Consider the following 12,377-nt stretch of genomic DNA (forward strand, 5'->3'; position numbering starts at 1 on the left):
AAATGAGTTATTATTTCATCTCTATTCATGTTCTATGTCATTTATCTTACCTTTTTAGGTCGCCAGAGCATGCAGCAGAAGTTCTGAAACTGATCAGCTGGGCGCTGTGTGATATGTTTGATATTCGGTTGTTCTTGTTCTTTACCATGTCAACTAAATATCAGACATATTCCTACAGAGTTTGGCACTGACATCCATGCAAATAAACAGCTCCCACATTGAAGCCGTAAGTTCAGGCCCTTGCTTTTCGGGCTGAAAACTGCATCTTTTTGTGTAACTCAAATGGGTCTAGGGTCGATCTCATTATGAAGTGCCTTTGCCATCAGAATCACACAGTCATCATGAAAATGGATCCGAATAATGAAACTATGGTAAGCCTCAACTACAGTGTATAGACTAAGTGGTTAAATGCTACTAAAGTCCATTTTTTTCCATGGGTTTTGGGCTAAAAAAAAGTTATTTGGTAATAGAGTCTTTCTTTACGATGTATATTCTATTTTTGTGATCATAGTGGACATTTTGTATGTGCCCCTGAAATTGCTTTCCACCTGGTCATTATGGAGAAACTACCGCTTTAAGAAACCCTTTGATGTTTTCAGTGACATTATGACCAGCATTTTGTCTTTCTTCAATGGAGTCTGAAACAATGGACAGTTGCAGAATAAATCGTTACCCTGTTATTTTGTCATTTTCATCATCTTACGTGCGAAGTTGGATGTTATCATACTTAACATATCCACACTGTCATAGTGAAATATTAGTTTCAGAAATTCAAAATACAGGATATTTGTTAAACAATACACAGTCAGCTTGCTAACGGCATCTTTTTTTTTTTTTTCCACAGTGGATGTCTCTCTCTCGCTATGTGAATTCACATCCTGTTCGGAGAGCAAACACAATCGTGGTTCAGTGTTTGCCAAGTGAAATCACATAATGGCCTTAATGCTGCAGAGAGGAGAAAATAACTTTTTTTCAACCAATGATGAACAAACAAAGATGTCTTCATGTTGAGGTTCTAATGAATAGCATGTATGATAATTCACTCCCAAATATTGATGTCAAATCTTAAGTGTTAAAAGAAGGCACAATTTCAACTACAGTTATTTGAAGGACTAATTAAAGATTTCTATGTTAATCAAGGTTCAAAACAAAGTGCTTTTGAACAAGCCAAATTAAAATACCCAAAAAAGGAAAATACAAAGTAAAAAATTTTTTGAGGTATGTTTTTCTTGATAAATGTGCATAAATACAGTATGTCTGATGTAAACTATACGAAGTAATATAAACCCTCCTGTCGTTTTCGCCCCCTCGCCTTACATTGGTGTTCCTGGTCAAAGTTGACTTACTTTGTTTTAACTGCTCTTAAATTGATCACAACCAATATTTTGTTAAACAGTCATGTTAGCACAATATCTCAGAGTATTGGTTAACATGATTAACTGCAGTGAACATACAAATGGGCACCGAGTGAAAATGTATTTCAAATTGAATGCAACGTAATGCAAAAAAAAACAAAAAAAAAACACCAACCTAGAGAACCAAAGCCAAAACTCCTCAAAATGAAGTTTTTTGTGCCATAGGTCTTAGGTTCTCTGCTTCACAGTTCAGAGGTTCTGGGTTTGAATCTCGGCCCCAGCTTTCCCGTGTGGACTTTGTGTTTTGCCCTCGTTCTTACATGGATTTTTTTTCTCCCACAAGTAAATGCCTGTTTGTCTATATGTGCCCTGATTGCCTGGCGCCCAATCCATGGTGTACCCCGCCTCCTGCCCAAATTCAGCTGGAATAGGCTCCAGCTCACCCACAGCCCTAATGAGGACAAGCGCGACAGAAAAAGGATTGATGGCGGATTAAGTTGGCTTGGCTTGGCTTGGACCCTGAGTCTATAAAGTGACTGCGTCTGCCTCTTGAGAACATTTATTCTCTTTTTATTCACATTATTATTTTTAATTCCTGATATTTTCCAGCTTAATCCATGTGCTGAATAAAGCCTGAGAGCCAGGAGGGACAGATTGTCTATATTAACAAAGCTTGACATCCTACAAGTGCGTTATAGGATCCAGCTGCCATTTTTAATCTCTTAATGAATGTATTTCACATAGAAGGAACTTTTGGTTACCATACGATGATACGGTATAACAGCTCATTTTGTTAAATGGTATAATAATCCATACTTATGGGGTCATTGGCTGGGAAATCGGGCCAGTGGTGTGTGACAAATGAGCTGCTGTTCACCGGCAGACTCAAATGCAAATGTAATGTACAACTACTGTCACAAGATAAGCAGATAAGAAGTAATCTGCCAAGGCCTTCTTTATTTTTATAAAAACCTCAGGGAGCTGGAAATACAAGTTGGGTGGCATGCAAATGGGCGCCTGCTAAGAAAACAGCATTAATCAACAATGAACACTTTTGTCACTGCTATAGCAGCACTTTGAAGTTTTGACTGCCAGCCTGTCGGGCCTGTTAGAAATGACAGCGCAGGGATGGTCGATGTGCGAAGAAGTCTTATTTCAATGAAGCAACAGCACGCGTCCTTTGGCCTGATGAATAGGAGAGATGTCAAACTGGTGCTTATCTTTACTCGCAACTAGAACATAACACACTGTGAAAACTACAAACAAATAATAATAAAAATAAACATACAAATGACTTCATTCCTTGGGCCCTAATCTAAGACTCGATTTGAGCACACATTCAAGTACTGTGACATGACCAGTGAAAGGATAAACTGAAACAAAATGACATGACCCCCCAAAAAAAGGAAAATAAAAAAAGAACATTTCTGCTTCTATCTTTCCAAAGTCTTAGGAAACTCTTCCTCATCATCAGTGGCGGCTAGTGGAGTTTTCTTCAAGGGGGGTGCAATATACAGTATATATATAAAACTGTGCATGCTGGCCAGCGCCACTTTTACAGTTACCGAAGAGTGTCGTCTGACAAGCACAGTACGAGCTGGCTTCCGATACATTATCGCTTTCGCACTAAAACACAGAGAGAAATTGTCATGACATTGACATTGTCTTTCCCACACAGAAAAAGCCAATGTTAACATCTTACTAGTCATAATTACAATGTTTTACAATGTTTTGTAGTTACCTTAAACAAGCGCAAGTGACGTCTTCACTCGCCTGTACTAAGTAAGCACGATCACACCAAGTTAGCATGAGCGTAAGCTAGCAAGCAATGTCAGTTTAAAATTGCAAATGTACGACGGTACGCAAAACTTGAAATAAATAAATGAATTGTTATTCTAGCATACAGCGAGTCAACTTTGACGAGCTTGACTCTACCGGAAATTTACATGTTGTTTTTTTTTTCCAACCCGCTGCGTGCATAGAGCCAGAGCTGGGACGTGACGTCAGCCAGCTCAGGGTTGCTGGAATGTTGTGGCCCATGTAGGTCCCATCTATTGCATTGAAGAGGGGCTACTTCGCATGTCAAACTTTTAACCAGTCAATAAGTAAAGATTTGACCTGACCTGAGGCCTTTATTATCACAAAAATCTCAGGGAGCTGGAAATACAAGTTGGGTGGAATGCACGTCACGAAATCCGACAACATCGATGAATGAAACAACTTTACTCCTCATTAATTACATACTATTTATCCTTTTCATCGAAAAATATATATAAATTTATTTGGAAACATTTTTATTTTAATAACAATATTTTATTTAATGATTTGTCTTCAAGGAAAGTTATGTGGTGATCACCATCAGTGGTGAGGAGGCACCCTAGCGCCCTCTATCAACTAGCCGCCACTGCTTATCATGCTACATTGCTTTGAAAGAGGTATGCTGATAAAGCTTAGGGACGTGTACCTGAGTAGCACATTTGATTTTTAAAACGTACAACTTGAACCAGTTATTTGAAGTTGAGGTAAAAAAAATAAAATAAAATTGTCAAAATGTAAAATAGCTTATTTAAATAATAAAATAATGATGCATTCAAATGTTTTAATTGTATTCTTTGTAATTAATTCAGGGACATAATTCAGGATTACTGCTACCCTAGTGAGGATAAACAGTATGAAAATGGATGGATGGATGGATGTATGATGGATGGATGATGGATGGATGGATGGATGTATTTCTCATACACACTACTGAAATGGACTCACACAAACTACTGACATTTGTTTCACTCATATAGGCCTACATGAGTGAAATGCTCTCATACAAACTTCTAAAACACGTATTTCTGTATGTTTTATAAACGGAAGCCCTTCTGTTTTTTTCCAAATTAAAACATGTCTCTTCAAAGAGCAATTGTTTGGTGGAACAAAGTACCGTAGCTCCGGTGAACGAACTTTCAATAAGCGTGTTTTAGTTCGGGAAAATGGAAGGGCCTCTTTTTCAACTGAAAAGCCTGTTCACACAAGTGAAATTCTTGGATATACATACACAAGTAAAAAGCTCTTACATGCTGTCATACATACTACTAAAATGCTCTCACAACTGAAAACCTTTGACAAATCATACTGAAATCTATTTGTATGATACACTGAAATACTCATTTCAATAGCTGAGTATTTCAATAATGTGTATGAGAGCATGTATATTAGTGAATTCAAATTTAGTAGTGTGAGGGTGAACATGTCATTGGTGGACAGGTGTCAAACTCAAGGCCCGGGGGCCAGATACGGTCCGCCACATCATTTTATGTGGCCCACGAAAGCAAATAATGCATGTCAACTTCCATGATTCTTGCTAAACTCTGTACCAAAATTTCTAATTGTAATTTTGTTACCAAGCCCCTTTTTACAGTAAATTGAACAATACTTGAACAAACTATTATCCTTGACGTCTGAATTAAAAACTAGTTATCCATCAATTTGTTGTGTATACTAATGATATGATGAGGCAATTAAACATTTATATGTTTTCACAGTCATAACAGCACTCTCAGGGAAGCCATAACCAGAATGGGGCTCATGACAAAAATGAGCCCTGCATTAGTGTGTATGAGAGCATTCTACAAGTATGTGTGCAAGGTAATCCTGAATTATGTCCCTCACGTCCACTAATACGTCTGCTTTCGGCTTCCAAAAGCGATTTATTAGAAGTCCTCCATAGAGTCCCTCTGAATGTCTTCCATCTCCTCTTCTTATACACGTTTCTTCCTGATGTGATGAGGTGCCGCGTGACAGTGCGGATCCTCAGAACTGTGATGTAGATGTCCTAACCAGTCGTCCACCGTGCCACCGCCCCTTTTTCCATTCCCAAAATGTTCAAAACATCCATCCATCCATCCATCCATTTTCTGAGCCGCTCATGCTCACAAGGGTCGCGGGAGTGCTGGAGCCTATCCCAGCTATCATCGGGCATGAGGCGGGGTACACCCTGAACTGGTCGCCAGTCACCAGATGCTCTAACCAGTCGACAGGCGTGCCTTTTCAAAACAAAATTCTAAATTAAGAGGAATTTCACAATATTCCCTTCTCACACTTCTTGACCATTCCAACTACAAATTGTTCAGCTCATTCCCATTCCCAAAATTCACAAATTTTAATAACATATATATATATATATATTTTACATATTTACCTACAATTTCGACATTTCTTGACTGATTCAAACCATTCCATTCATTCGGGACATCTTGGGAACTATTCACATTGCCAAAATTGACTTAAACTTAAATTATGACATATTTTACATTATTCCTTCCTCCTTCCACATTTCTTGACAAATTCATATTGCTAAATGAATACCTCTCTCACAGCATCAACCAAAACTGAGGACTGTTAATTTTCTAAAGACAACCTTTTAGATACAGCTCTTGTATTGTATATTATTATATTGTATAAATGGTCAAAAGGTTGTGGCTAGTTGGTGGAGATGTATTTTAGAGTATAGTTGTCTATCTATAGTTAGATAGGTGGTATACTTTGGATCATGAGCAGAACAGAGTGTAATAAAGTGATGATATACCAGTCAAGACATAACGGTCATTTCATGACATAACGTTCATTTGTATTGAGGAGATTATCACTTCTTTTAAATTACTTGAAGCAGACAGACATTACGTTTGTTGATGTGTGAGTGTAGGTGTGTGTGTGTGTGCATGTGTGTTTGAGTCCTTCTCATCTGAAGACTCAATGTGGTTTACCCAAACAGACCCTGTTCCAACATAAAATCATAACATCCCATCACCTGCTTTTTAGAATAGAAATGAATAGAAAATTCATCTGTGATGAATAACAAGCTTTATGTTGCAAATTAAAGACTTTTACATTTTTCAGTCTTCTCACTAAATTTTGTATTGCGTCCCTGTCCAATGAAAAGCGGGCATCTCCAAAGTTTGTGCATCTTTATCCATCTATTTTCTATAGCACTTGTCCTATTTAGGGTCGCAGGTGAGTTGGAGCCTATCAAACCTGACTTGGGCCAGAGGTGGGGTAAACCCTGGGTTGATCACCGGCCAATCGAAGGGCAGCTATAATTAAAACATTGGGGGAAAAAACAACAACATTTACACTACATTCCAATCGCTGTGAAAGTGAAGAAGGGAGAAATTTATAGAAACATCTTCCATGTTACGCATTCGCATATACAGCCAATTTTGACACCCTGGACTAGTCGCCAATCACAGGGCACATACAGACAAACAACCATTCACACTCACATTCACACCTATGGACAATTTAGAGCCTTTGTCAAACTCAAGGCCCGCGGGCCACATCTGGCCCTCCAGGTCATTTTATGCGGCCTACTAAAGCTGGCTGCAATTTTTCCTTGACTTCTGTTCAATACTAGCAGTAAATATTATAATAACCAGTGACAATTGTGATCAGGTGATTATTGTTATTGTTCCCACACAGAACATATTAGTTATGAGACAAGTGCAGTAACTGCATCTCACTCTAGCCACATGCCTAGTCTGGAAACAAACAGTGCAGCTTAGTCTCTGGCTAGTAGACCTCATTGCTTGCATGTTTAAAACACAACAACAACTAGGTTCCGGGGGCCTTTAAAAAGCCTCTCCCGTGTAACCAAAACAATAACAAAATACATTATGAGTGTTTTAATGGAATAATAATTTAGAACCTGCAAATGCCATGAAGGAAAGCCCCAGCCAAGATATGAATCCTGAACCACAGAACAGTGAGGCGGAAGTGCTTTAAAGAAAAACACAATTCGGAAATACAAGACCAAACTGACGGCGATAGGCAGAGGTCAAGGGATCATATGCATGGCCCAACCCCCCGCCACCCCTCCACCCCCTCACACACACACACGCATGCAACTCCTTTGTGTGACAATAGTTGCCTGTATGTTGTCGTCCTGGTGATTTTCACCAAAGGAGACCCCCGGGGACAAATGTTCTCTGAAAGAGTGCACATCATATGCTATGGGGGTAATTCTTGTTAAGCAGCATCATAATCATAACATCAGCAACATTAATGAGCAGGTTGCGGGAGGCGGGGTGGACAAATAGTAACCAGAAAGGGAAAATGAGTACAGAGGTAATGAAGACACTCTGGTGGTATAGATAAGTGAGACCATGTGGGGCATTGACAAGGAGACGTGTGTATGGAGGAGAGAAAGACGACTAAAAGCCAACAAAAGTGATTTATTTAACACATTTTAATGAAAGTAACCCAAACAGACCCTGTTTCAACATAAAATCATAACATCCCATCACCTGCTTTTTAGAATAGAAAGGATCTTTTTTGTCATAGTACATATCCAAATGTCAAAATGAGACACTCATGTGAAGTGCCACTTAACGGCCAAAGTTCAACCAGTCATAGAAAATCTACATTGGTCTCGTGTAATTTAATTTAATTTTGTGTGTTTTTTGTGTAGGCTTCTATTCAGTTGTGCTTTCTTGGGGTATTTTGCAGAGATGGCAACAGTACGCATGTTCTTGGCTTGTGTGGTCCACCTCAGTGCCAGTGTGCCCTCATTTCCACTTCACACCAGCGGGGAGTGCTTCTTCAACACCAAAGGTCAGTGCATGATGATTTCAGCCTTTTACTGTCACTGCCACAACCTTTCATAGCTAAGTGTTTTTAAGGCTTTTACAGCCTGAAGTGACTTTATCTTCTTCTTCTTTTCCTTTCGGCTTGTCCCGTTAGGGGTCGCCACAGCGCGTCATCCTTTTCCATGAGAGCCTATCTCCTGCATCCTCCTCTCGAACACCAACTGCCATCATGTCTTCCCTCACAACATCCATCAACCTTCTCTTTGGTCTTCCTCTAGCTCTCTTGCCTGGCAGCTCCATCCTCATCATCCTTCTACCAATATACTCACTCTCTCTCCTCTGGACGTGTCCAAACCATTGAAGTCTGCTCTCTCTAACTTTGTCTCCAAAACATCGAACCTTGGCTGTCCCTCTGATGAGCTCATTTCTAATTTTATCCAACCTGGTCACTCCGAGAGCGAACCTCAACATCTTCATTTCCGCCACCTCCAGCTCTGCTTCCTGTTTTCTCTTCAGTGCCACTGTCTCTAATCCATACATCATGGCTGGCCTCACCACTGTTTTATAAACTTTGCCCTTCATCCTAGCAGAGACTCTTCTGTCACATAACACAACTGACACCTTCCTCCACCCGTTCCAACCTGCTTGGACCCGTTTCTTCACTTCCTGACCACACTCACCATTGCTCTGGACGGTTGACCCCAAGTATTTAAAGTCCTCTACCCTTGCCATCTCTTCTCCCTGTAGCCTCATTCTTCCCCCACCACCCCTCTCATTCATGCACATATATTCTGTTTTACTTCGGCTAATCTTCATTCCTCTTCTTTCCAGTGCATGCCTCCATCTTTCTAACTGTCCCTCCAGCTGCTCCCTGCTTTCACTGCAGATCACAATGTCATCTGCAAACATCATGGTCCACAGGGATTCCAGTCTAACCTCATCTGTCAGCCTATCCATCACCACTGCAAAAAGGAAGGGGCTCAGGGCTGATCCCTGATGCAGTCCCACGTCCACCTTAAATTCTTCTGTCACACCGACAGCACACCTCACCGCTGTTCTGCTGCCCTCGTACATGTCCTGTATTATTCTAACATACTTCTCTGCCACTCCAGACTTCCGCATGCAGTACCACAGTTCCTCTCTGGGTACTCTGTCATAGGCTTTCTCTAGATCTACAAAGACACAATGTAGCTCCTTCTGACCTTCTCTGTACTTTTCCATCAACATCCTCAAGGCAAATAATGCATCTGTGGTACTCTTTCTAGGCATGAAACCATAATGTTGCTCGCAAATACTCACTTCTGTCCTGAGTCTAGCCTCCACTACTCTTTCCCATAACTTCATTGTGTGGCTCATCAACTTTATTCCTCTATAGTTGCCACAGCTCTGCACATCACCTTTGTTCTTAAAAATGGGCACCAGTACACTTTCCCTCCATTCCTCAGGCATCTTCTCACGCACTAGAATTCTATTGAACAAGCTGGTCAAAAACTCCACAGCCACCTCTCCTAGATGCTTCCATACCTCCACAGGAATGTCATCAGGACCAACTGCCTTTCCATTTTTCATTCTCTTTAATGCCTTTCTAACTTCCCCCTTACTAATCATTGCCACTTCCTGGTCCACCACACTTGCCTCTTCTACTCTCCCTTCTCTATCATTTTCCTCATTCATCAACTCCTCGAAGTATTCTTTCCATCTACCTAGCACACTGCTGGCACCAGTCAACATATTTCCATCTCTATCCTTAATCACCCTAACCTACTGCACATCCTTCCCATCTCTATCCCTCTGTCTGGCCAGCCTGTATAGATCCTTTTCTCCTTCTTTAGTGTCCAACCTGCCATACATGTCATCATATGCCTCTTGTTTTGCCTTTGCCACCTCTACCTTTGCCCTGTGTCGCATCTCAATGTATTCCTTTCGCCTCTCCTCGGTCCTCTCAGTGTCCCACTTCTTCTTAGCTAACCGTTTTCCTTGTATGATTTCCTGTACTGTGAGGTTCCACTACCAAGTCTCCTTCTCTCCTTTCCTGCCAGAAGATACACCAAGTACTCTCCTGCCTGCTTCTCTGATCACCTTGGCTGCAGTGGTCCAGTCTTCTGGAAGCTCTTCCCGTCCACCGAGAGCCTGTATCACCTCTTCCCGAAAAGCTGCACAACACTCGTCCTGTCTCAGCTTCCACCACATGGTTCTCTTCTCTGCCTTTGTCTTCCTAATTTTCCTCCCCACCACCAGAGTCATCTTACACACCACCATCCTATGCTGTCTAGCCACACTCTCCCCTACCACTACCTTACAGTTGGTAACCTCCTTCAGATTACATCGTCTGCACAAGATGTAATCCACCTGTGTGCTTCTACCTCCGCTCTTGTAGGTCACCCTATGTTTGTGCCTCTTCTGGAAAAAAGTGTTCACTACAGCCATTTGCATCCTTGTTGCAAAGTCTACCACCATCTGTCCCTCCAAGTTCCTTTCCTGGATACCGTAGTTACCCATCACTTCTTCATCACCCTTATTACCTTCACCAACATGTCCATTACAATCTGCACCAATTACGACTCTCTCTCTGTCTGGGATGCTCAGAACTACATCATCTAGCTCCTTCCAGAATTTCTCTTTCACCTCTAGGTCACATCCTACCTGTGGGGCATAGCCACTAATCACATTACACATAACACCCTCAATTTCAAATTTCAGCCTCATCACTCGATCTGATACTCTTTTCACCTCCAAGACATTCTTAGCCAACTCTTCTTTTAAAATAACCGCGACTCCATTTCTCTTCCCATCTACACCATGGTAAAATAATTTAAACCCTCCCCCTAAACTTCTAGCCTTACTGCCTTTCCACCTGGTCTCCTGGACACACAATATATCAACCTTTCTCCTAATCATCATGTCAACCAACTCCCGAGATTTTCCTGTCATAGTCCCAACATTCAAAGTCCCCACATTCAGTTCTAGGCTCTGTGTTTTCCTCTTCTCTTTCTGCCGAAGAACCCGCTTTCCACCTCTTCTTCTTCTTCTTCTTTGACTTCGACTTCGACCCACAGTAGCTGAATTTCCAACAGCGCCCTGCAGGTTGACGCCGCCGGTGGCGTTAACCCGGGCCACGACCGATCCGGTATGGAATTCTTTGGATGAACGCTCATATTTGTTTGGCAAGGTTTTAAGCCGGATGCCCTTCCTGACGCAACCCTCTGCATTTATCCGGGCTTGGGACCGGCCTACAGTTTGCACTGACTTGTGCCCCCCATAGGGCTGCATTCCTGAAGTGACTTTATAAGCACATTTAAAATATTGTACATGTGTCATAAACGTTACTTTCCTGCAGACAGTCACACTGTTCAACACATTGATCTCAGTGGACCATGAAAACACACACACACACACACACACACACTTTTGTGTACAACATATACCATATCCTATTTGTAAGTGTGCAATATGAAGCTTGTATATGTGCAATATTTTAAACTTGATGTTTTGTACTTTCTATACTACAATTTACTGTCTTAGAGCGCTTAACAAATGTACGACACCAACACCCAATGTAAGGTTTTTGCCACAGCTGTAACTGTATTTTATTGCCCCCTGGTGGCAAAGTCTCACACACCAGAAGTCGCAATGTATTATTCACGACACACAAAATGTTTAATTCTTTAAATTCTAATTCATTTAGCTATTACTTCATGTGCTATCAATCAAATATTATAGAGTGCCATTTTACTTATTAAAAAACATTACAAATGTTTTGGTTGGGATTTTTGAGTGCGATACAAGTGTTTTGAGTCACGAGCGTAGTCAGGGAACAAATTACACTCATATTTCAAGGCACCATTGTATTACACGGGATATTCCATTCCAACTAGTTACATTGTCTAAATGTGGTTGTATTCTGTTAATGAGGCTGTCATCTGCAGGATACATTTAAAATGAAATATCAATGATGTATTGACCGTCTTTATGTGTATGGGATTTTTATTTATTATTTATTATATTATTATAAACAGAATACTCTTTACCCATGTGTGCCAATAATGTAAAAACATCACAAGGCAATTAGCCTGACTTGAATACAGTACATTTTTTGTACCAATGTTTTGGTTATTCAATATCCTTACAGGCGGCACGGTGGCCGACTGGTTAGAGCGTCAGCCTCACAGTTCTGAGGACCTGGGTTCAATCCCCGGCCCCGGCTGTGTGGAGTTTGCATGTTCTCCCCGTGCCTGCATGGGCTTTCTCCGGGCACTCCGGTTTCCTCCCACATCCCAAAAACATGCATTAATTGGAGACTCTAAATTGCCCGTAGGTGTGAATGTGAGTGCGGATGGTTGTTTGTTTGTATGTGCCCTGCGATTGGCTGGCAACCAGTTCAGGGTGTACCCCGCCTCCTGCCCGATGACAGCTGGGATAGGCTCCAGCACGCCCGCGACCCGAGTGAGGA

Source organism: Phyllopteryx taeniolatus, chromosome 6 (assembly GCF_024500385.1).
Source record: "Phyllopteryx taeniolatus isolate TA_2022b chromosome 6, UOR_Ptae_1.2, whole genome shotgun sequence".
Taxonomy (NCBI): domain Eukaryota; kingdom Metazoa; phylum Chordata; class Actinopteri; order Syngnathiformes; family Syngnathidae; genus Phyllopteryx; species Phyllopteryx taeniolatus.